The following is a 25,103-nucleotide window of genomic DNA, read 5'->3' on the forward strand; positions in this document are numbered from 1 at the left end:
TTGTACAGCTTGTATAACAGTGTAAATTTGCTGTCACCTCAACATAACTCAATACACAGCCATTAATGTCTAAACCTCTGGCAACAAAAGTGAGTACACCCCTAAGTGAAAATGTCCAAATTGGACCCAAAGTGTCAATATTTTGTGTGGCTACCATTATTTCCCAGCACTGCCTTAACCCTCTTGGGCATCGAGTTCACCAGAGCTTCATGGGTTGCCACTGGAGTCCTCTTCCACTCCTCCATGGTAACATCACGGAGCTGGTGGATGTTAGAGACCTTGCACTCTTCCACCTTCCATTTGAGGATGCCACACAGATGATCAATAGGGTTTAGATCTGGAGACATGCTTGGCAAGTCCATCACCTTTACCCTAAGCTTCTTTAGCAAGGCAGGGGTCATCTTGGTGGTGTGTTTGGGTCATTATCATGTTGGAATTCTGCCCTGCGGCCAAGTCTACAAAGTGAGGGAATAATGCTCTGCTTCAGTATGTCACAGTACATGTTGGCATTCATGGTCCCCTCAATGAATTGTAGCTCCCCAGCACCGGCAGCACTCATGAAGCCCCAGACCATGACACTCCCACCACCATGCTTGACTGTAGGCAAGACCCACTTATCTGTACTCACCTGGTTGCCATGACACACGCTTGACACCATCTGAACAAAATAAGTTCATCTTGGTCTCATCAGACCACAGGACATGGTTCCAGTAACCCATGTCCTTAGTCTGCTTGTCTTCAGCAAACTGTTTGCGGGCTTTCTTGTGCATCATCTTTAGAAGAGGCTTCCTTCTGGGACGACAGTCATGCAGACCAATTTAATGCAGTGTGCGGTGTAGGTCTGAGAACTGACAGGCTGACCCCCACCCCTTCAACCTCTTCAGCAATGCTGGCAGCACTCATGCGTTTTTTTCCAAAAGACAACCTCTGGATATGATGCTGAGCACCAGCATCTTTGGTCAACCATGGCGAGGCCTGTTCTGAGCGGAACCTGTCCTGTTAAACCACTAAATGCACAAATCACCAGCACTCTAGTAGTGTTCTTTTCAACACTTTTTTTGTGCAAAAAATAGTCACTTACTGTATATTGTATATATATTGTATATATTGTAACAATATAATAGATATTCTTTTAATGCTTCAGGGCCTCCCATTATCCTTTCCTCAAGGCGATAGAGTAATATATTATGTAACTCTATTACTAGTGGGAAGGGAACCTTTAAGATTTTAATGTATTAGCATAATGTCTTGTGTGATCATTTTTTTTTTAAAGTTCATAGGATTTAGCTATTGTTCAATATATTCAAAATGAAAAAAAGTTTTGGTGGCATTGAGTGGGCAGCTGTGTGGTCTGGAATTGTAATTTCCACATTGACAGATGAGGTATTTCTACCCGATAATGCAAATTTCTAGAAATGTCAGATCCCATCTCACATTAGGTGATCAGTAGATAGCTCCCTTTTTTATTAGAAGAAATTGAACATCAAAGACTTAGTTGCTTCACCATGCAATTATAATTACATACTGTTTTCTCTTAACAGCTAAATGTTTAAATCAAAATGTTTAGTCAAATTTGGAAACTGTGAATTATCCTAATTAACCTGTTTACTGAAAGAACCCTCAGCTCGTATATGACATATGAAACAGTATCACACTAACTAAGCCATCCTTCCTACTTATTGTCATCATCAATTAAGTTCCCAAATCAAGATCTGCTACTGTAGAATATGCCAACCCAGTCCTCTTCTAAATTCATCATACTGTTATGCTTGTATGTCTACTATTTACATTAGATGTTTTAGTTCAGCTCCAGTGCTTTCAAAAAGGTTTTATACCCCTTGAAATTTTCCACATTTTGTCACATTGCAACCAAATCATGTGATAGACCAACAGAAAGTGGCACATAATTGTAATGTGTAAAGAAAATGATAAATGGTTTTCAGCATTTTTTACTAACAAAATCAGAAATGTGTGGTGTGCATTTGTATTCAGTCCCCTTTACTCTGATACCCCTAACTAAAATCTAGTGGAACCAATTGCCTTTAAAAGTCACCTAATTAGTAAATAGAGTCCACCTGTGTGTAATTAAATCTTAGTAAAATGCAGCTGTTCTGTGAAGCCCTCAGAGGTTTGTTAGAGAACCTTAGTGAACAAACAGCACCATGAAGGCCAAGGAACACACCAGACAGGTCGGGGATAAAGATGTGGAGAAGTTTAAAGCAAGGTTAGGTAATACAAAATATCCCAAGCTTTGAACATCTCATGGAGCACTGTTCAATCCATAATCTGAAACTGGAAAGAGTATGGCACAACTGCAAACCTACCAAGACATGGCTGTCCACCTAAACAGACAGGCCGGGCAAGGAGAGCATTAATCAGAGAAGCAGCCAAAAGGTCCATGGTAAGTCTGGAGGTAATCCACAGCTCAGGTGGGAGAATCTGTCCACAGGACAACTATTAGTTGTGCACTCCACAAATATGGCCCTGGAAGAGTGGTAAGAAGAAAGCCATTGTTGAAAGAAAGTCACAAGAAGCCCCATTTGCAGTTTGCGAGAAGCCATGTGGGGCACACAGCAAACATGTGTAAGAAGGTACTCTGGTCAGATGAGACAAAAATTTAACTTTTTGTCCGAAAAGAAAAACACTATGTGTGGCTGAAAACTAACACTGCACATCACTATGAACACACCATCTGCACCGTGAAACATGGTGGTGGCAGCATTATGTTGTGGGAATGCTTTTCTTCAGCAGGGACAGGGAAGCTGGTCAGAGTTGATGGGAAGATGGATAGAGCCAAACACATGGCAACCTTAGAAGAAAACCTGTAAGAATCTGCAAAAGACTTGAGACTGGGGCAGATGTTCACTTTCCAGCAGGACAACGACCCTAGACATACAGCCAGAGCTACAATGGAATGGTTTAGATCAAAGCATATTCGTGTGTTAGAATGGCCCAGTCAAAGGGCAGACCTAAATCCAAATAAGAATCTGTGGCAAGACTTGAATATTGCTGTTCACAGAAGCTCTCCATCCAATCTGACAGAGCTTGAACTATTTTGCAACGAAGAACGGGCTAAGATTTCACTCTCTAGATGTGCAACTCTGGTAGAGACATACCCAAAAAGACTTGCAGCTGTAGTTACAGAGAAAGGTGGTTTAAATGCATGCCACACTTTCAGATATTTATTTGTAAAAAAATTGAAAACCATTTATCATTTTCCTTCCACTTCACAATTATGTGCCACTCTGTGTTGGTCTATCACATTAAATCTTAATAAAATACATTTACGTTTTTGGTTGTAACATGACAAAATATCAAGGGGTATGAATACTTTTTCAAGGCATTGTATTTATACTTTCATCATTGGGGTACCATTTGTCATCCAGTGCCTGGAAATTATTGTCCTAGCAGCCAGGAGGAAAAATTGGAGTAGTAATTTTTGCTGAAACAGTACCTGGTATAATCGATAAAACTTTAATCTTAGATAAGATCTGCATTATATTGCACATTATGTGATTATAGTATGCATTAAAGAAGATCAGTTTCCAGAATCTTAGCAAACCAAACATGCAACATAGTGCCTATTCCTTTCTTAAATATGCCGCACTGGTTGGAGACTGATGGGTATATTTTGTGTATTTATATAGGAGTATATGTACTACCTAAATATTACCCTAAAATCCCTCCTCCTTTTGCTCCCTCCATAGAATGCATTAAGGTGAAAAACATTAAGGCCCCATACACACGATAGAATTTATCCGCGGATACGGTCCAGCGGACCGTTTCCGCGGATAAATCCTCTCGAGGATTTCAGCAGATTTCTCTGCGATGGAGTGTACTCACCATCGCATTGAAATCCGCGCCAAAATCCTCTGGCGATGACGTGTCGCGCCGTCGCCGCGATTATGACGCGGCGACGTGCGCGACGCTGTCATATAAGGAATTCCACGCATGCGTCGAATCATTATCATCCCTTCAGACGGATGGATCCGGTGAGTCTGTACAGACCAGCGGATCCATCCGTTGGGATGGACTCCAGCAGATGGATATGTTGTGCATGTCAGCAAATATTCGATCTGCTGGAATTCCTCCCAGGGGAGATATATCCGCGGAAAAAGATCCGCTGGCGTGTACACACCATAGGATCTATCCGCTGAAACCCATTTGCTGGGATTTATCTGCGGATGGATTCTATGGTGTGTACGGGGCCTAAGGCTTTAGAAACCATTTTAATAGGTGTATAGGCAAACTGGTAGGCTAAGATCAGGCAAAGCAGGCTTTTTTCAATTTGACAAAATATCTGTAGGTTGTTTACTAATCTGCAATTTCCATATCCAACATCCATATAAGGAAGGCAGAGTAATTATTTCCCCCTGATATCCATGAGGCTTTCAACAGCATTGAATGGCCTTACCTTCTGACAGTCCTTCATAAATTTAGCTTTGACCCAAACATTTTTAATTGGGTAGAGATTTTAGTGCCCCACAAGCAAGAATTACAGTTAAAACTTCCATCTCAGATTTCCATCTCAGGCAATTTTTCATGGCACCAGACAGGGTTTTCCCTTCTCGCCCTTTTTCGCTCTTGCTTTGGAACTGCTGGATATTATACTGGGATCTTCCTCTATAATTAATAGCTTCCAGATAAATTAATTACAAGAACATGTTTTTTTTGTAATGCTGATGATTTATCTGGAGGACCCTAATTAATCTCTAATATATTTCATTTATTGGCTCTTCTGAGAGAGTCTGGGGGATTCTTAGGTTTTAAGAGCAATTGGGATAAGTCTTTATTGTTCCCATTGGACCATTGGAATTGCTGCCAAATGTTTACGCTTCCTCTCAACTTAAATTGATGCACAAATTTAAATAGTGTGGCATAGCGGTATATATAATTCAATTCAGCAAAACATACCTAACAATTTTATCCTGCATTTGGACACTGTTCTCACCAAGACCAAACAATGGATGACTCTCCCACTGGACCTTATGGGTCAGGTGAATCTGTTAAAAATACATTTCCTCCCTAAATTCTTATATATTCCAGCCAGCTAAGCCTGCGCCATTCCCCAGAAGTATTTTCAACAAAAACACTCTAATGCCACGTACACACAATCGGAATTTCCGACAACAAATGTTCGATATGAGCTTTTGGTCGGATATTCCGACCGTGTGTAGGCTCCATCATGGAATTTCTGACAACAAATGTTTGAGAGCTTGTTCTCAATTTTTCCGACAACAAAAGTTCTGGTTGGAAATTCCGATCGTGTGTATCCAATTCTGATGCACAAAAATCCTATGCATGCTCGGAATTAATTTGACGCATGCTCAGAATCATTGAACTTCATTTTTCTCGGCATGTTGTAGTGTTCTTGGCGATAGGAATTTCCGACAACATTTGTGTGACCGTGTGTATGCAAGAGAAGTTTGAGCGGACATCTGTCGGAAAAAAATCCATGGATTTGTTGTCGGAATGTCCGATCTTGTGTACGCTGCATTATTGATAAGAAAAAAACTGCGCCAACAAAATTTAATAGCAACCAAAGGCTAGATAAAAAATACAAACGTAAATATGCAGATGTAAATATGCAGTTGTAAATATAGATTTAAACCACATAAATAAATTAAAATGAATGTATTGCATAATGTCCCAAAAAGTGCTGAATACATTTCCTTGGTATTCGTAATCAAAACAAACAACACCCCAGTGAGCTTGACATCCGTGAAGACCACCACCACATGGAAAGCCGCTTACTGCATTAACAGGTAAAACCAGCAGTGAAAAATGTAGTTTCCGTCCACGGGTAAACACTGGGTTAACTGGAGCCTCTACAGTGTATCCTCCAATCGTGAGAACGCTACACCAGCTTACTGAGGAGGAACAGGAAGTGAGAAATTCAGACAAAGAAAAAAAATACTTAGAAGGGAAATCGAAGGAAAAGGTAAGTGAACCAACATTGCACTAGCTTAACGGAACCTATTTAGAAAATAAAAAACAAACCTTTACAACCCCTTTAACTAGTAAATATGATTTCTTTCAGTCAAATGAGCTATGAAATATACATATACGTGCAATCAGGTTATTAAAATTAGGATTGAATTGTACATTGTTTGGCCTTGTTTACTTTGTAAATAATTGTCTTTACTTGGTACAGACCAGGGAATATCACAAATAAACTAACCTATTTTTAATACAATGCATGATTAAATCAAACAATGGATGAGCACTGATGGGAACTGTGGGTGTGTGAATATTTTATAGATGTGACTAAGTGCTACTGTGTTTCATTTAGTATGATACTTTTTTGAAAAAAGGACAATAAAGCATGTTTTATATGGACAATAATGCGACTTTGGGGGCCCATTTTAAATTTGTATAAACTAAATAGATTAAAGGAGTCAATGAGAAGTGGATCGGATCCTGTATTTCACAAGACTAACAAGAGGCAGTAGGTTTCATGCATGAGCATGTTCCAGCGCTACAGCTTAATCAAGCCACTACCCTGCTACGCTCTGCAAATGCTGCCAATACTTATCATTTTTCTTGGGTAGGAATAGGTCTGACTCATACCTGCCTTCATACATGTTAGAGGGTGTGTTTCCTATGCTCAGGCACAATTACAGCTTATTTCAGCACTTAAGGGCAGCTGAATTCTAACAAAGCGTGTTCTGTTCTGCATCTCGGGACTACTAAACTATCAGGTAAGCAATGCAAATATTCAAAAGTTTAAACATGTATTTTTAAAATGTCCTTTAAAATTAAGAGCTAATATGTATTTACCATAAAGAATAGTAGAGCGTGTTGTCTTTTGCAGCCAGTCTCATATTGACATTGATATAGCCCTGAGTCTTAGATTAAATTTCTGTGTCCAGGTTCTCTTCTCTATCATTTTTCAAATTGCCAAGAACGCCTAACAATAATGTGAGCATGTTTTGCCTTATATGGAGTAAAGTATGAATATATGAATACTTGGATGTGTAAATGCATTTCCAGTATGTGAGATTCAGTACCTTTTCTGAAAATTACATATGAATGGAAGAATAAATGAATGCAAGTCATTCATTGGATGTGTAAATGCATTTCCAGTATGTGAGGTTCAGTACCTTTTCTGAAAATTACATATAGAAGAATAAATGAATGCAAGTCACAACAGGGTTATATTTATGTATATTTATAACTGATACCATGGGGGGACGTTTAATGTTTCTTTATCCTGTTATGATCATGTAAGTGTATTTATATCATATTTATATATATTTATAACTGATACCATGGGGGGACGTTTAATGTTTCTTCATCCTGTTATGATCCTCTAAGTGTACAGATGTTCAGTAAACCTTTTTTGTCTATACACTGAGGGCCAGATCCACAAGCGAATTACGCCGGCGTATCTATGGATGCGCCGCGTAATTTCAAAGTTCCCCCGTCGTATCTTTGTTTTGTATGCATAAAACAATATACGACTGAATGAGGGATCGATCCGACAGGCGTACGTCTTAGTACGCCGTCGGATCGTAGGTGCATGTTTACGCTGGCCGATAGGTGGCGTTCCCGTCTAATTCCGCGTTGAGTATGCAAATTAGCTAGATACGGCGATCCACGAACGTACGTCCGGCCGGCACATTTTTTACGTCTTTTCCGTAAGGCTTTTTTCGACGTATAGTTACCCCTGCTATATGAGGCGTATCCTATGTTAAGTATGGCCATCGTTCCCGCGTCGAATTTTGAAAATGTTACGTCGTTTGCGCAAGTCGTTCGCGAATAGGGCTTTGCGTAGAATGACGTCACCGTCGTAAGCATTGGCTTGTTCCCGTTTAATTTCGAGCATGCGCACTGGGATACCCCCACGGACGGCGTATGCGCAGTTGAAAAAAAACGTCATTTACGTCGGGTCAAGATGTATTTACATAAAACACGCCCCCATCACATACATTTGAATTGCACGCCCTTACGCCTGCCTAAGTTACGCTACGCTGCCGTAACGTACGGCGGAAATTCTTTCAGGATACAAAAAAACCTGTAAGTTATGGCGGCGTAGCGTATCAGAGATACGCTACGCCGGACGGAGGAATGCGCCGCGCTACGTGGATCTGCCCCTTAATTTTGTTCTAAAATGTGGCATCGTAAAATATTATACTGTATATACCTTAATAAACCTACTTATACATGTGCAATACAGGTTTAAAGTGATATTAATCCCAAAATCCAAAGTGTATTCTAATGCAGTTGACCAATCATTAGATGTGGTGGCTGTATTCATTTTCTTTTTCCAGGCTTTTTCCCCCTTTATTTTCATCTGATGATCTTGCCAGTAACACACCTGTGGGCGGTGCCTACTAGCCCTATGCGTGGGTGGTATCTTTCCTGCGCGTGTGTGCTCATCAATGCCCCGGACCAGGCGTGAAAAGTCAACATTATCTAGGTAGCCAGGCTTATTGGCAAATTGGCAAATTTTTCGAGAGTTTTTCGAGAGTTCCTCTGTAAAATGTGTTGTCCCATGTTACTACAAACCTTTCCTGATGTATGTTGCATTTAGGAGGGACATCGCTGAGCCTATGCCCTCTCCACCAGTCCAGCATTCTCTGCCACCTCACTCCCAGTGACAGAATGGGGTTCCATCAAGCACAAGCGTGGACCACATGGGTTCTCTAATTAACTCCTTCCCCTCTCCCATACCATGCGGCTAGATTTAAAAGGTCTCTGTACCACAGGTTTGGTCCCAGATACTTTGGGGGAACTGACTGCTAAGGAGGGAGCCAGAGCATTGACTTCCTTGCTATTGGAGGACCTATCACCCTCGCTGGGTACCATGCTTCATGATCCACTGCTATACATTTCCCACCAGTCCTTGGCTACCCATGGCAACTGCTCTCCAACTAAAACCTTTCATAGAGGCCTTGCTTTATACCCCATATGTGCTTTACAGGCCCTATTCTTCTGATTTGCCAAGTACCATCATGCACCCCTTCAGAGTAACTTCAGACCAAGCGCAAGATTCCGGTTCATGAACTTTACTTAAAACGTTTAGATACATTACAGCGGTTAATTGCAACTCAATCTATTTCCTAACTAACTATTTTGTGGCTGCCCAAGCACACCAGAAAAAGCGAGAGTCCAAAACTGTCCAATGCTGGTAAATCCCATAAGGTGGCAGATGAAGGTTAAGTTCCTCTCAATGAAATGGACCTTCCGGCCCAATGAAGTCCTGTTTTCCAAAATGCCCTGAGCCCAGCCTTATCCCTATATATATATATATATATATATATATATATATATATATATATATCAACCAGGAAAGAAGGCAGGACCCAAAAAGCCTGGAAGACTGTTAACAAACACTTAACTCTTCCCTGGCCTGAGCAGCCTAAGCTTACTTGCTGTAACAGTATATTCCTTTTGTAGGTACCTGCCTACACATCTCATGAATTAGAGTTCACCCACTCTGGATGAAGGAGAACAGGGACACCAACATTGTCCATCTCGGGGAATGGCAGTGTTGTTGCACTAAGCAGATTTAAATACACTAGCAAACTGAAGCTGAACTCCAGCAACACTTTATAAGCAGTTACAGCAGCAATTTTGTTCCTTTTGGGATAAAGGTTTTACATAAATGAATAAAAGATGACCATTGTAAGCATCCTTGTCAGTGTTAAATAGTTTGTTTCTGGAACCCTGGTATGTTATGTCCTCTTATCTTGTGCCCTACTCTATTATTTTCATTAGCCCTATAAGATATTTAGAGGACTAGCAGAAAATTAAACCCTATCCAGACTCCCTTAACTCCTAATAATTTCAAATTCATTCCAGACCTAACTCAATGGTAATTTAACTGGTAGGAAAATAAAGGCTTGTTGCAAATAGGGGATCTCCTAAATGAATGGTAGTGACCTTTACACCTTGGAACACTATTGATCCGAATTGCACCTTCTTCCAACTGACTTTTTCCGATACTACCAGATCACATCCTCTCTTAAGACTAAACTCAAACGTACTGCCTAACCCATAACTCTTATGCCTTGTAAACACAATCTGAATTTCCGATGGAAAATGTCAGACAGACTTTTTCCATCGGATATTCCGATCGTGTGTAGCCCCATCTGAGTTTTTTCATCGGATATTCCGAGGAGTTCTGTCGGATTTTAGATATAGAACATGTTCTATTTTTCTCCAATGGAATTCTGATGTGATTTGGCCAAGCAAAAGCCTGATCGTGTGAACGCGGCATAACAGTGTTGGAACTTTCATGCAAAATAGGAATTTCAGCAAAATGCCTTATTACATAAGCTACCATACATGCAGCATTGAAAGCGTGAAAATAATATAATACTAGATTTATTGGACTGGCAGGACATAGCAAAGAACCTACCTAAAAATTCTATCAACACAACCTCAGTAGAATCTAACTACAAACACTTACTTAGGTGGTAATTTCTTCTGGGACCTGTGTGTCTCCCAGAAGACAGTGTGGGGGACGGAGATGGGGCAAATCTTTTGCCGGAAGTGGGAGCAAATACCTGTATTATACAGGTACATGCTCCCCCTAAAAGGCACCAAATGTGACCCCGAAGGGGGGAGGAATCCAGACAGTGGAAGTTCCATTTTTGGGTGGAACTCCGCTTTAACAAATATATCCGAAGGAAAATAGATGTTTTACCATGATCATCTTACAAAATGAAAGGTGTCTAACATTTGTAGGAGGTGGTTAGTAATTGTATCATGTATATTTCTTTCAGTGCAGGTTGTTTTTAAAGTGTACCGTAACCACTTGTCGACCACGTACTGTACACATACATGATTCTGCTCTTCCGGGTAGGCCGATGACATGACACTTGTGCTGTGATTAGTCACAGCACAAGCTGATCAGCGGTAGCCGGCCAATGGCTGTCTGCTGGCAGCCACTATTCGACAATGAGAAAAACAGAACAGAGCTCTGCCTATATACAAATAAGGCAGAGCTCTGTCCTGTCAGCAGAAATGTGCTGGATTTTCTTTCCCTGCAAAACAGGGAAAGAAAATCCAGCACATCCCTTAGTAAAGGCACCACATAGCTAACACAAAAACTCTGGTGGTTAGGCACACATTGAACCCTTTGTTCGCCCTAGATGTTTATCTCCTTCCCAGCCAATGTCATTAGTACAGTTACAGTGCATATTTTAGTGTCAGTTAATGTCAGATTTTCCGCCACAATAACGCAGTTCTGCTATAAGCCGCTGATCTCCGCCATTACTAGTATGAAAAAAAATAAAGAATATGCCATAGTTTGTAGACGCTATAACTTTTGAGAAAACCAATCAATATACTTATTGGGATTTTTTTTTTTACCAAAAATATGTAGCGGAATACATATTGGCCTAAATTTATGAAGAAATTAGATTTTTTTAAATTTTCTATGGGATATGTTCTATAGCAGAACGTACAAATATATATATACCACCAAAAGAAAGCTGTATTTGTGGGGAAAAAAATACATACATTTAATTTAGGTACAGTGTTGTATGACTGCAGAATTGTCTGTTAAAATAACGCAGTGCCGTATTTTTTTTTTTTTCCGTTTTGGATGGAGTGATGAGGGGTTAGACCCTTTTTCAGGTTAAGGGTTTAACTATCAAGATTCCTCCATTTTTATAAGAATCCAGTAGGGCACTGGCTTGTTTTGATATGTGAATCTTTAAATGTTCTGCCTTGGCAGTTTCCTCCTAGCACACTCAGGGCCAGATTCAGGTAGGGGTGCGCATTGTTACGGCGGCGCAGTGTATCATATTTAAGCGCCACCTATCGGCCAGCGGAAAAATTGCACCCTAAGATACGACGGCGCAGGCCGTCGTATCTTAGCTAGGTTTAAGTGTATCTCAGTTTGAGCATACACTTAAACTTACGACGGGCTTAGATTCCGAGTTACGTTGGCGTATCTACTGATACGCCGGCGTAAATCTTTGCGAATCCGGCCCTCAGTTTTCTTTGTTGCTCCTGGGGAAGGTCACTATCACCAGGACTAAAATGCAGGGAAAATCCAATTTTTTTTTAGGTCATTTAATTTGTGTTTCCTATTATAACTACAGGCCACAAGGTAAAGGGAAATCTATCCAATTGGACATACATTGCAATAATAAAACCTGCCCCTACTCCATTCCTAATAAAAATAAGTGTTGGCCTTAGATAAACTTAAAAAACAAACCTCTACTTGCAATAATGGAACAGATAGGTCTCAGCAACTTGCTGTTATGCCCAGTATACACGATTGGAATTTCCATCGGGATAAACTCTGACTGATCTTTCTGACGGAATTCCGTTCAAGCTGTGTTGCATACACACGGTCATACCAAATTCCGACCGTCCAAAAACGCGTTGACGTACAACACTACGACGAGCTGAGAAAAATTAAGTTCAATGCTTCCAAGCATGCGTCGACTTGATTCTGAGCATGCATGTTTTTTTTTCATCAGAAAAAAAGAGAACATGTTCTATTTCTAAGTCCGTTGGAATTTCCGATGGAAAAAATCCAATGGAGCCCACACACGGTCAGAATATCCGATGAAAAAATTCCTTCTGACTTTTTTCATCGGAAATTCCGATCGTGTGTACAAGACATTAGTGTTCATTGCTGGCTGCTGATTTTGCCAGCAACTCAATGCCTCAAAAGTCCTATATGTAGCTAAAAAAAAAAAATCTGCCCAGGGCTAAAGGGGCAAAGAGAGACTCTGTTCAGTCTTTCATATTTCTATACTTGTCATTGTCTGGAGCTATCTCCAATGTCTGCTCTGTGCACCAAATTCTGCTGCTCTCTTTCTTGCCTAAGGCAAGCAAGATAATGAGGCGTCAACTAAAAATGGGTGGAGGACTAATGATGCTTAGATTACAGTTTATTGAGTCAGCATGGCAGATGGATAAAGCTTTTGGCAGTTAGCACAGCATAGCTTAGCATTCAAGTGGAAGTCAAGTCACTTGACTTTACGTGGGAAGATCTGGGGGGTAAACATATCCAATTGACCCTCGTACAGTAAATCCAACCTATATGAGGGCTTTTTACAGTAATTGCCAAAGCAATTTGAAAGCTGTAATGACCATTTTGCAGTTTCAAAACTGTTATGCCGCGTGCACACGACTGTTATTCATGTCATGGAAAAAAACAAAGTTTTTCTCAACGTGATTCCTCTCAAGCCTGCCTTGCATACACACGATTGTGATAAAAAATGCTCGAGCAAAGCGCGGTGAAGTACAACACGTACAACGGCACTATAAAGGGAAGGTTCCATTCGAATGGCGCCACCCTTTGGGCTGATTATGCAAATTTCCCTTCTCATAACTTGCTTCTGAGCATGCATGTTTTTTTCCCCGTCGTTAAAGCCTACACACAACCGTTTTTCACGATGAGAAAAACGACGACGTGAAAAACGACAAGAAATAATTCAGGTTCTAAATTTGTAATGCCCATTTTTCTCGTCGAGAAAAATGCTCTGGAGCCTACACACACGCGTTTTTAACCACTTCCAGCCCAAGGACGTCATATGACGTCCTGGACTTTCAGTGGGGATATCTGAAAGATGCCTGCAGCCACAGGCATCATTCAGATATCCATCTCTTCAGCCGGCGAATCCCTGCAACATAAGAATGATCATAGCGGCAGTTCCACCGCTTGATCGTTCTTATAGGCGGTGGGAGGGGACGCCCCCCCTCCCGCCGCCATCCGGTGCTTCTCCGGGCTCTCCTTTGCCATCGGAACCAGTCATCTCTATGATCGTCGGAGGCCCGGGCGCGATGTTATGACGTCACGCCTGGGTCCTGGAATGTAAACACAGCCGCAATTGTGGCTGAAAGCATTAGATCAGTGAATTTTTTTCAAGATCTAATGCTTTCCAGCCTGAAGGAGAGATGTGGGGTCTTATTGACCCTGCATCTCTCCATAAAGAGTACCTGTCACGAACGATTCCTATTACAAGGGATGTTTACATTACTTGCAATAGGAATTAAAAGTGATCAAAAAAAAAAATGTCAAAAAAAGTGTAAAAATAAAAGAAATTGAGTAAAATAAAAAATAAAATAATAAAACATTTTTTTTAAACGCCCCTATCCCCGGTAGCTCGCGCTCAGAAGCGAACACACATGTAAGTCCCATCCACATATGTAAACGCCGCTCAAACCACACATGTGAGGTATCGCCGCGTGCGTTAGAGCGCCAGCAACAATTCTAGCACTAGACCTCCTCTGTAACTCTAAATTTGGAACTTGTAAAAAAAAAATAAGCGACACCTATGGAGATTTTTAAGTACTGACGTTTGGCACTATTCCATGAGTGTGCGCAATTTTAAAGCATGACATGTTAGGTATCTATTTACTCGGCGTAACTTCATCTTTCACATTATACAAAAAAATTGGGCTAACTTTACTGTTTTGTTATTTTTTAATTCACAAAACCGTATTTTTCCCCCAAAAAAAGGCATTTGAAAAATTATTGCGCAAATACTGTGCGAGATAAAAAGTTGCAATGGCCGGCTTTTTATTCCCTAGGGTGTCTGCTAAAAAAACATATATAGTGTTGGGGGTTCTGAGTAATTTTCTAACAAAAAAAATATGATTTATGCATGTAGGAGAGAAGTACCAAAATAGGCCCGGTATGGAAGTGGTTAATGACCGATTAAAAAAAATGCCATTTTTCTCATCATGAAAAACGGTCGTGTGTACGCGGCATTAGTTCTGCAAATACCTTATTAACATAGTGAATATACCAGTTATGATCAAAAATTTAGTTATGTAACGGGCAGTTTATTTTCCAGAGCTTTTGCACATCGTTAACAATGACTGCAGAACAGTAAACTTTTAACCGATGCTTTCGAAAACAGTGATTTGAACGAGGTCAAAAAGTTCCGCTCCACAAATATTATTATATTGGCTGTCAAATTCTTCTACATTCATAGTGTGCTTTGAACAAGTGTTTTTTCCCCCTTCATTTAGGAGGGCTCTTTCACACGGAGCGGACCGTTTCTGGGTCCGCTCCGTGTGTCCGCCAAAGCTCAGCGGGGATCCTCCTTCATCCCCGCTGAGCTGTCGGCGGATAGGGCGGTCCTCGCACACAGTGCAGAGACTGCCCTGTCTCTGCTCCGCTCTCCCCTATGGGGGATCGGATGCAGACGGACCGTCTGTCTGTCTGCATCCGATCCGTTCCGCCGGACGGAAGAAAAGTAGAGTTTTCTTCCGTCCGCAAAACCGGATCCCGACGGACGCGGATGGTCGCGGACGTTAGCGGATGCTCCATCCGCTAACGGACGCGATCCCATAGGGATGTATTACAAGTCCGTGAACGGACTTTTAATACACGGACGAGCGGAGCGGACGTGTGAAAGAGCCCTAACTGACATAAAAACATTCCAGCCTTTAAACCAGTGTATGAAAGCAGTTAAAAAAAAACAGTGCTGGAATACAGAGGTGCTGGGATTGTTCTTGCCCAGAAAAATGCTGCCATATATGAAAGATAAGCCAAAAAGTGGGCCAAACCCTAAAGGGCATGGCTTTCCCTTGGTCATGTAACAGCAGACTGAATCATTACTGTTACATTACCGATGGCGGCCTCTTGTTGTTCTTTCAAAATCTGCAGTAAGGATTCATTATAATGTTACAGGAGAATGTGAATCACTTCTATGTAGTGCTACCCCCTCAGGAGCCGCTGGTTAGATTTGGGATGGCATAATTCTGTTACCGCTGTGATGTGTCTAGGGATGATGATGAAGGAGAGGATGGTGATGAGAGCGAATGACGGAATGTCCAGACAGCAGGGTGACGTTTTCTGTGCTTTATTACTGGTCCAACATGACCAACAGTCAACTCAAGGTAGATAGAATAGATTGGTGAAAGGAGAGAACTCACAGATTCAGGCCTTTAGATAATCGAAGCAGTCCTGCTTCAGGATAATAGCTTTTGCTTCGTCGTTACTCCAGCTGGAGTGGGTGTAGTGCCCCTGGACAGGTCCCTCTCACAGGCCTAACAGCCAGGATGTCACTTAGAAGCTCTGGGAAGGAACAAGTCTCTGCCACCGACTTGGCTCTAGTAAGATTTAGATTAGTAGTGAGACCTCTGCCACAGGCCCAATACTCATGAACATGGACGATAGAGCGAATCCTCCAAGTAAACACAATTTTGCCTGAATCTTCCTCAGGTAGACTTGTTAGCTTGGGGTCACCGACTGACAGTTTGCAGGATACAACCTGTCAGTGTCCGGTCACCCAGATCCCAGATGGATCGTCTGAGTCCTATTGGATCACCTGCCTCCGGGTTCACCTCAGACCGACTCCCCACCGAACAGCACAACTCGCTTGAGATCTTCTTAATAAGAGGTGGGGGACCCAGTAAGTCACTGGGGCCCCTTGGCAGCATTAGTTGCTCCGGGCCATGAGGGCCCAGAGTCAGGAACTCTGCGTGCCACATGCGCCCTGGCCGGGGCCAGTAATTTGCGCACACCCTAAAGGTGTCTGCTGCACCTGGAACCAGGAATGGGCGAAAAAACCCGCACTTTGGCGTCTGTCACAGAAAAACCCTTCCCCAGCATGCCCCGCAAGGGAAACACTCCTCTCATTGGCTGCTGGAGAAAGGCGCTCCGCCTGGACCCCTCTGGCACCACCTGCTATCCAAAGATGAGAAGGTCTCCTTGGAACACAGTCTGACACCACAGGACAGCCCAGGGCTGACAGAAACCCAATTTAACAGATCAACACGGATGAGAGCAAGGTAACTCTCTCATCCCCCAAATAAATTTGACATAGCACATGTACTGAAAAGTACACAGGCGCTACATCTATGTTACAGGAAAGTAAGTGGCCGGTACTATGATATAGGAGACTGTAAAGGGTTGACGTCATGTCACCATGTTACAGAGCACTGAGTGACCACAGCTCTGTTACAAGAGAATGAGTGACCATTAACAGGAGACACAGGAGACTGGATTATCATGCTATGCAAAAGAAAATTGAATGACCATCGACTGGGGGCATTGCTAGGGTTATAAAAGCCCTGTGACACCCTTGATCTTCCTTAGGAGAGCGGCAATAGTGGATGTGGTCAAATGGGGAGAGGTTCTTAAAGGCATAGAGAGAGAGAGAGAGTACAGAGAGCAGTGGTCAGGAATACAGAATGGACATAGCACAGTGGTAAGGCTTATTTAACACACTGAATGCATGGGTAAAGAATGCATAACACAAGGGTCAGGAGTAAGTACCTATTAGGATGTAGAGACAGGAGTACATAACAAACAAAGCCCAGGGGTCAGGAGTATTTAATGTACACAGAAAAAAGTCAAGAGAGCATAATGTACAAGGCACAAGGGTCAGTAATGTGCAACATGAAGGGGTTCGGAGTGCAAAACGTATATGGGTCAGGTGGGCATACGGTAATTGTTGTAAATTATCAAGAGTGCCTAATGCTAGAGTTCTTGGGCAGGAATGCATAATAAACAAAGCAAAAAGTGAAGAGTGTATAATGTCGATCAGGAATGTGTAAGGTTCAGGGGTCAGGAGTGCATAATGTAAAGAACAAAATAGTCAGGCGTGCATAAGTACAGAGCGCAAGGATCGGAAGTGATCGGGAGTCATTAATAAAGCCCCTCTTCAGTGCTCCTGGCCCCTCCCCTCTTGTCAAGTGCGCCAACAGCAAGAAGCTTGCTATGGGGGCCGAGTCGAGTCACAGCTCTTTTTGTCCATTCAGACACGGAGCCCTGGTTTCGGCCCCACCACCTCTCTCTCCTGATTGGCTAACTGACTTTGATTGACAGCAGCAGGAGCTGCTGCTGCTGTGTTGTATCCAAATGGAACAGTATGTTTGATAAAGAAGTTGGCAGTGCCTTCACCCCAGACAGGGCCTCTGTGAGCAGAGTGGATTTCCTTCCTGGGAAATTAACCAGTAATCTAATTAAAGTAATTGGGAGAAGAGGAATTACTGCAGCCAGCATATACCTTTAACCATAAGTATAAGCTGTAGATCAGGGCTCAGAAGTCCTAAGCTACTAGCCAGGCCTTAAGGGTTACACACCACCAGTTCCCCCCCCCCCTCCACCCCAACCATGCCTGTCCCGCCCATAAACACGCCTTAATAAATTATCTCATGAAATGACATGTTTTATGCAGAATTAAGTTACAAAAATAAATATTAACAACAACTTTATCAGTGCCCCTCAGCACAGCCTCACCAGTGGCCATGAATACAGCCTGACCAGTGCCCGTCAATACAGCGTGACTAGTGCCCATCAATACAGTCTCACCTGTGCCTGTCAGTACAGTCTAACCTTTGCCTGTCAGTACAGTCTCACCTCTGCTTGTCAAACTCCAAACTTTCTGCAGTAATCGATGACTAACACAGAGTGGCACATAATTGTGAAGTGGAGGGGAAAATGCTAAATGGTTTTCATTTTTCTTGTTACAAATAAATATCTGAAAAGTGTGGCATGCATTTGTATTCAGTCCCCTTTACTCTGATACCCCTAACTGAAATCTAGTGGAACCAATTACCTTCAGAAGTCACCTAATTAGTAAATAGAGTCCTCCTGTGTGCAATTTAATCTCAGTATAAATACATCTGTTCTGTGAGGCCCTCATGGGTTTGTTAGAGAACCTTAGTGAACAAACAGCATCACAAAGGCCAAGGAACACACCAGACAGGTCAGGAATAAAGTTGTGGAGAAGTTTAAAACAGGGTTAGGTTATGAAAAAAATATTCCAAGCTTTGAACATCTCACGGAGCACTATTTAATCCATCATCTGAAAACAGAAAGAGTATGGCACAACTGCAAAACTACCAAGAAATGGCCATCCACCTAAACTGACAGGCCGGGCAAGGAGAGCATTAATCAGAGAAGAAGACAAGAGGCCCATTGTAACTCTGGAGGAGCTGCAGAGATCCACAGCTCAGGAAGGAGAATCTGTCCACAGGACAACTATTAGTCGTGCACTCTAAGGCCCCGTACACACGAGAGGATATCCGCTGGAAACGGTCCGCCGGACCGTTTCCAGCGGATAAATCCTCTGGCGGATTTGGATCTGATGGCTGTACACACCATCAGATCGAAATCCGCGCGGAATACATCCGCGGTGACGTGTCGCGCAGTCGCCGCGACGATGACGCCGCGACGTGCGCGACGCTGGAAGGTAAATACTTCCACGCATGCGTCGAATCATTACGACGCATGCGAGGGAGGGGAGCGGACAGACTGATCCGGTGAGTCTGTACAGACGACCGGATCAGTCCGCTGGACTGGATTCCAGCGGATAGATTTTGTAGCATGCTACAAAATGTTTATCCGCTGGGAAATGTCCGCTCGGACATACAGACGATCGGATCTATCTGCTGGAACTGATCCGCGGATCAATCCCAGCAGATAGATCCGGTCGTCTGTACGAGGCCTAACATCTGGACTTTATGGAAGAGTGGGAAGAAGAAATCCATTATTGAAAGTAAGCCATAAGAGGTCCCATTTGCAGTTTGCGAGAAGCCATGTTGGGCACACAGCAAACACGTGGAAGAAGGTGCTCTGGTCAGATGAGACCAAAATTTTACTTTTTGGCCTAAAAGCAAAAAGCTATGTGTGGTGGAAAACTAACAATGCACATCACCGTGAACACATGATCCCCACCGTGAAACATGTTGATGGCAGCATCATGTTGTGGGGATGCTTTTCTTTAGCAAGGATGGGGAAGCTGGTCAGAGTTGATGGGAAGATGGATTGAGCCAAATACAGGGCAACCTTAGAAGGAAACCTGTTAGAGTCTGCAAAAGACTTGAGACTTGGGCGAAGGTTCATCTTCCAGTAGAACAACGACCCAAACATACAGCCAGAGCTACAATGGAATGGTTTAGATCAAAGCATATTCATGTGTTAGAATGGCCCAGTCAAATTCCAAACCTAAATCCAATTGAGAATCTATGGCAAGACTTGAAAATTGCTGTTCACAGACGTTGGTTTCCAATCTGGCAGAGCTTGAGCTATTTTGCAAAGAACAATTTCGCTCTCTACATGTGCTGGTAGAAACATCCCCCAAAAAGACTTGCAGCTGTAATTGCAGTGAAAGGGGGTTCTACAAAGTATTGACTCAGGGGGGCTGAATACAAATGCATGTCACACTTTTCACATATTAATTTGTAAAGAAAAAAATAAAACCATTTATCATTTTCCTTTCACCTCACAAATATGTTCTACTTTGTGTTGGTCTATCACATAAAATCCCAATAAAATACATTTAACCACCTAAGGGCCAAGCCTCTTTCTGAAATTTTTTACATGTTAGTTGGTGCTGCAAAACAGACAGACGGTTTGTTTTTATTGTGTCTGCAGGGACAATTTTGTTACTCACTTGGGTGTGTCAGAGTCACAGACACAGAAAAATGTGTGAATAGTTCTTGTATATATGTAGGAGGATAGATAGATCATTCCTCCCAACTTTGAAAATTTACAAAGGGAGACAACCTGAAAAGATAAAAAGATGCTGCGAGTGGAGCATAGGGTGATTTGCTCAAATAGTTTCAAATCTGGTCGTTTGGCCCAACTGGCTGGGTTGAGTAAGTTGGGCAGTGCACAGAGGTCAGCAGTTTGTGGCACAGTACACAGGGGTCAGTAATTTATAGGCAGTGTACAGAGGTCTTTTATTTGTAGGGCATAGTACAAGGGGTCAGCAGGGCAAAGTACATGGGGTTATTATGTCAGAGTACAGGGGTCAGCAGGTCAGAGTACAAGGGATCAGCACAACAAGTTACAGGGGATCAGCTTGGCAGAGTACAGGAGTTAGCAGAGAAATGTCCTGTAGGTCAGCAGAGCAAAGTACAGGGGTCAGTAGGGCAGAGTACAGGGGTCAGCAGAACAGAGTAAAGGGGTCAGCAGAACAGAGTACAAAGGTCAGCAGCGCAGAGTACAGAGGTCAGCAGAACAGAGTACAAGGATCAGCAGAACAGAGTACAAGGATCAGCAGGGCAAAGTACAAGAGGTCAGCAGGGCAGAGTACAGGTGGTCAGAAGGTCAGAGTACATGGGGTCAGCAGGGCACAGTACAGGGAGTCAGCAGAACTGAGTACAGGGGTCAGTAGAGCAGAGTACAGGGGAAAGCAGGGCAGAGTACAGGGGTCCGCAGACAGGAGGTCAGCAGGGCAGAGTATAGGGAGTCACAAGGGCAGGGTACAGGGAGCCAGCACAGGAGTCATTAGTCAATAGTGGAGTGAGTGCTGGTGAGACATTGCTATCTGTTTTGGCATCCTCTTTCACCCATCCCATGTGATGTCACATACAAGTGCCTTGGATAGGTGAGAGAGGAGTTGCTTCTCTACACCGCTATACCTATCACCTGCCTGCAATTAACATGTACATTTTGATTGAGGGCGGGTTCACACTGGTACGACACGACAGTCGTACTACTTTGGATCCGACTTTGTCCTGCAACTTGAAGTCTGACATGCGTCCGACTTCAATGAACAGGGATCCGACTTCGATCCCCGACAATACCAGGCACTGTGTCTGGTATGAATCTTTAGGAAGAACTCCACGCCAAATTTAGAAAAAAAACGCATGGGTTCCCCCTCTAAGAGCATAACAGGCCCTTCGGTCTGGTATGGACTTTAGGGGAACCTCCTACACAGAAGAAACTGCGTGAGGTTCCCCCCAAAGCCCATACCAGACCCTTATCTGAGCACAAAGCCATGGGGGGTGGGCACCTTGTCCCCATGTTGATGAGGACAAGGGCTTCTTTCTGACAACCCTGGTCATTGGTTGTCGGCGTCTGCGGGCGGGGGGCTTATTGGAATCTGGCAGCCCCTTTTAATAAGGGGGCCCCCCAGATCCTGGCCCCCCACCCTATGTGAATGGGTATGGGGTACACAGGTTTTTCAAGTAATTTACTAAGCAGCTCTGGAAGTCTCTTTCGACTTTTTCTGCCCTCTCCAACTCTTCTCCGCTCTCTCTCTGGTTCTTCTCCCTCTGCCTTCTGCTGGGTCTCCTTCGCTATCTTCTGCTCTTTTGCTCACTCTTGTCCGGTCTTCTCCATTGTCTTCTTCCCTCTTCTCTTCTTTCGATGTTGACACAACGCTCTGCCCCGCTGACATCATAATGTGGTGACGTCATAAGTGGCGGGCATGCCTATAAAATTTGGCATGGAGTTCTCCTTCAAGATCATCAGAGCACAAGTCGCATGCCAGAGTCGGGTCAGGTAAGACGGCTCCCATAGGGAACCATTGATTTTCACACATCATGCGACATGAGCTCCCAATGTCGGAGCATTTGTTGTACCAATGTGAACCCGGCCTGAGGGGGTACCGACCCCTGCTCTAGAGAGAGAGAGCAGGGAGATGGCATCAGCAGTGTTCTGGCTGCAGAGCACAGCTTGGATCCATGGGACACTGGGATTCTGTTAACATTTTAGGACAGTCTGAAGGCATCCAGGCATATTACGAGGCATGATAGATATTGTAGATAGACAGAATAATTACTGTATTGTAGTTATTTTTTATAGTGCATATGTACAAATTTGTGATAATACTATATTTTTAATTGCCAGTTGACATATTGTTTAACTTGCTTTGCAAAATGTGGCCCTAATGTCCAGCTTGTTTAGAACTAGCTACCTACAGACAAGAGATATGTGGACCTTTCTCTCCTCCACTCCTCTCCTCTCCATTTATAGGAACAGGAATGTTTAGCTACGCCAAATGACTTGACGGGACTCAGCCTTTGTGATGTGTTAACATACACAAGGTGTTATGCTATGGTTAAGGGTCCATTCACACTGATGCATTGTAAAATGCGATATGCTTGTTTTGAAAATGCATATTGCATTTGTGGTGCGTTTTTAACGTGTTGCATTAAATTTTAATGTAAAATTTTAATGTAAAAAAAATTGACATGTGACTGACAAATGCACATTGAAAAACAGTATGGTGCATCTTTGGTGCCTTTCTATTTATGGTAATTGAAGGTGTGCTTTTGGTGCATTTTTTAAACAGGGCTCCAAAGATGCAGCAAGCAGGACTTTAAATTGCAGCACATAGTGCAGAGATGTGAACATAGGCCTGGATTCACGTAACACTTACGTGGCGTATCTCGAGATACGCTGCGTAAGTGTAAATGTGCGCCGAGGTAACTGTGCGCTGTGCCCATAGAACTAGATACGCCTGAAAATAGGCTTCTTACGACCGACGTAAATTGCCTACGCCGGCGTATCTTGGGCGCATATTTACGCTGGAGGCATATGGGAAATTCGATTCTCATATGCAAATGAGTGAGATACGCCGATTCACAAACGTACTTGCGCCCGGCGCATTAATATACGCTGTTTACGTAAGTCGTACGTCCAGCGTAATGTTAAGCCTCATAAAGCAGGGGTAAGTCATGTTAAGGTATGGACCAGGGAACAGCCGTCGTATTTTACGTTGTTTACGTAGTAGTACGTGAATAGGGCTGGGCGTAGGTTACGTCACGTCGTAGGTAGTGATTCGACGTATCTTATGGAGTATTCACGACGTGATTCTGACACATACGTACTGGGATGCGTCCCATCGTTCGGCCCATCATTTGCATGGGGTCACGCTTCATTTAAATGGATCACGCCCACCTTCCACCTACTTTGAATTAGGCGGGCTTAAGCCGAGGAATTTACGTTACGCAGGCGCAACGTTGGGAGCGAGTGCTTTGTGAATACTGTGCTCGCCGCTCTGCTATACGTCAGTGTAGCGTATATTCGATACGCTACGCCGGCATAACTATGCGCCGATCTACCTGAATCCGGCCCTTAGAATTTAAAAAAGAAATATTTTCTTGCGCTTTTGTCATGCTGGAAAGTTGCATTTTAGCACATCAAAGGCACACCAGTGTGAACAGGGCCTAATAGATACAGCTGGTGTGTTCCCCTGGTCTCATCATTTACCTGCCCCAGAGAACATCCCTGCTCAATAAATGCACCCAAATATGTGTCTATGTGTGTTACATGGGCTGCTGCAGTAGATTTTTTTAACACATCTGCACTTTTTTATTTCCAGCACACCATAATGCACATATGTTTTATAACTGTGTGCTGTGGTGCTCTAAAATGCAGGATTGTTTTGGTGTGTTAGGGTGTGCCAAGAGTTGTGCTTTGCCATGGAACATGGCAAGCCAGGTTACCTTAATGCAAAAATATCAGTCTGATCAAATAGTCTGTAGCCAACCCAATGCTATCCATAAGCCTTATACACACGATCGGATTTTTTGCGAACAAAGCGTAGGATTTTTTAGCGCCACCCTTTGGGCAACTTCTGTTAATGTTGTGTTATGGTTAGCATTGCTTCTGAGCATGCGTGTTTGTACTTTGGATTTTTTTCCGAAGGACTTCTGAACACACGATTGGATAATCCGACAGCATACATTTGTTGTCGGAAAATTTTAAAGCATGCTATCCAACATTTGTTGTCGGAAAATCCGACAACAATTGTCCGATGGAGTGTACAAACGCTCAGATTTTCCGACAACAGCCTGCCATCACGCATAGAGGTTGGGAAATCGAAAGCCATCAAAAGGATCATTCTGTTGACTGTGGTATAAACATACATGATCTTTTTAAATATGCATGAAGCAGATACCCTTAAAGTATTGTTAGACAAAATTAAAATGTGGTACCACCTTTTATTTTTGTCTAACACTTTTGTTGACTTGTTCACGTCCAAGGGGCAGCTTTAATTGTATAGCCCCTATTCACAGGGCAACTATTCTAGGAATATAGGGCCAGATTCACAAAAGAGATATGCCGGCGTATCTCCTGATACGCCGTCGTATCTCTGTGATCCGCCCGTCCTAACTATGCAGCTGATTCATAGAATCAGTTACGCATAGATAGCCCTAGGATCCAACAGGTGTAATTGACTTACACCGTCGGATTTTAGGATGCAATTCTAGGCCGGCCGCTAGGTGGCGATTCCATTGCGGTCGGCGTAGAATATGCAAATGACTAGTTACGGCGATCCACGAAGATACGCGCGTTCGTCGCAATCTCTTACGTTGTCGCTAGTCGGTTTTTCCCGTCGCAAACTTCGGCCTGCTTTTTCATGGCTTCTCTTTAGAACAGCCATGTTAAAGTATGGCCGTCGTTCCCGCGTCGAATTTCAATTTTTTTTTTT

General features: G+C 43.0%; 1 protein-coding gene across 1 annotated transcript in view; it reads left to right on the plus strand.

The window, feature by feature from the left end:
- Positions 1-6,557: 6,557 nt before the first annotated feature.
- Positions 6,558-25,103, plus strand: part of SERPINB5 (serpin family B member 5) — a 75,217-nt gene continuing 56,671 nt past the window's right edge. The window contains exon 1 of the mRNA XM_040353612.1: positions 6,558-6,701. The gene's annotated coding sequence lies outside the window, so the exon portion shown is untranslated. The remainder of the gene's footprint in view (positions 6,702-25,103) is intronic.

Source organism: Rana temporaria, chromosome 5 (genome assembly GCF_905171775.1).
Source record: "Rana temporaria chromosome 5, aRanTem1.1, whole genome shotgun sequence".
Lineage (NCBI taxonomy): Eukaryota > Metazoa > Chordata > Amphibia > Anura > Ranidae > Rana > Rana temporaria.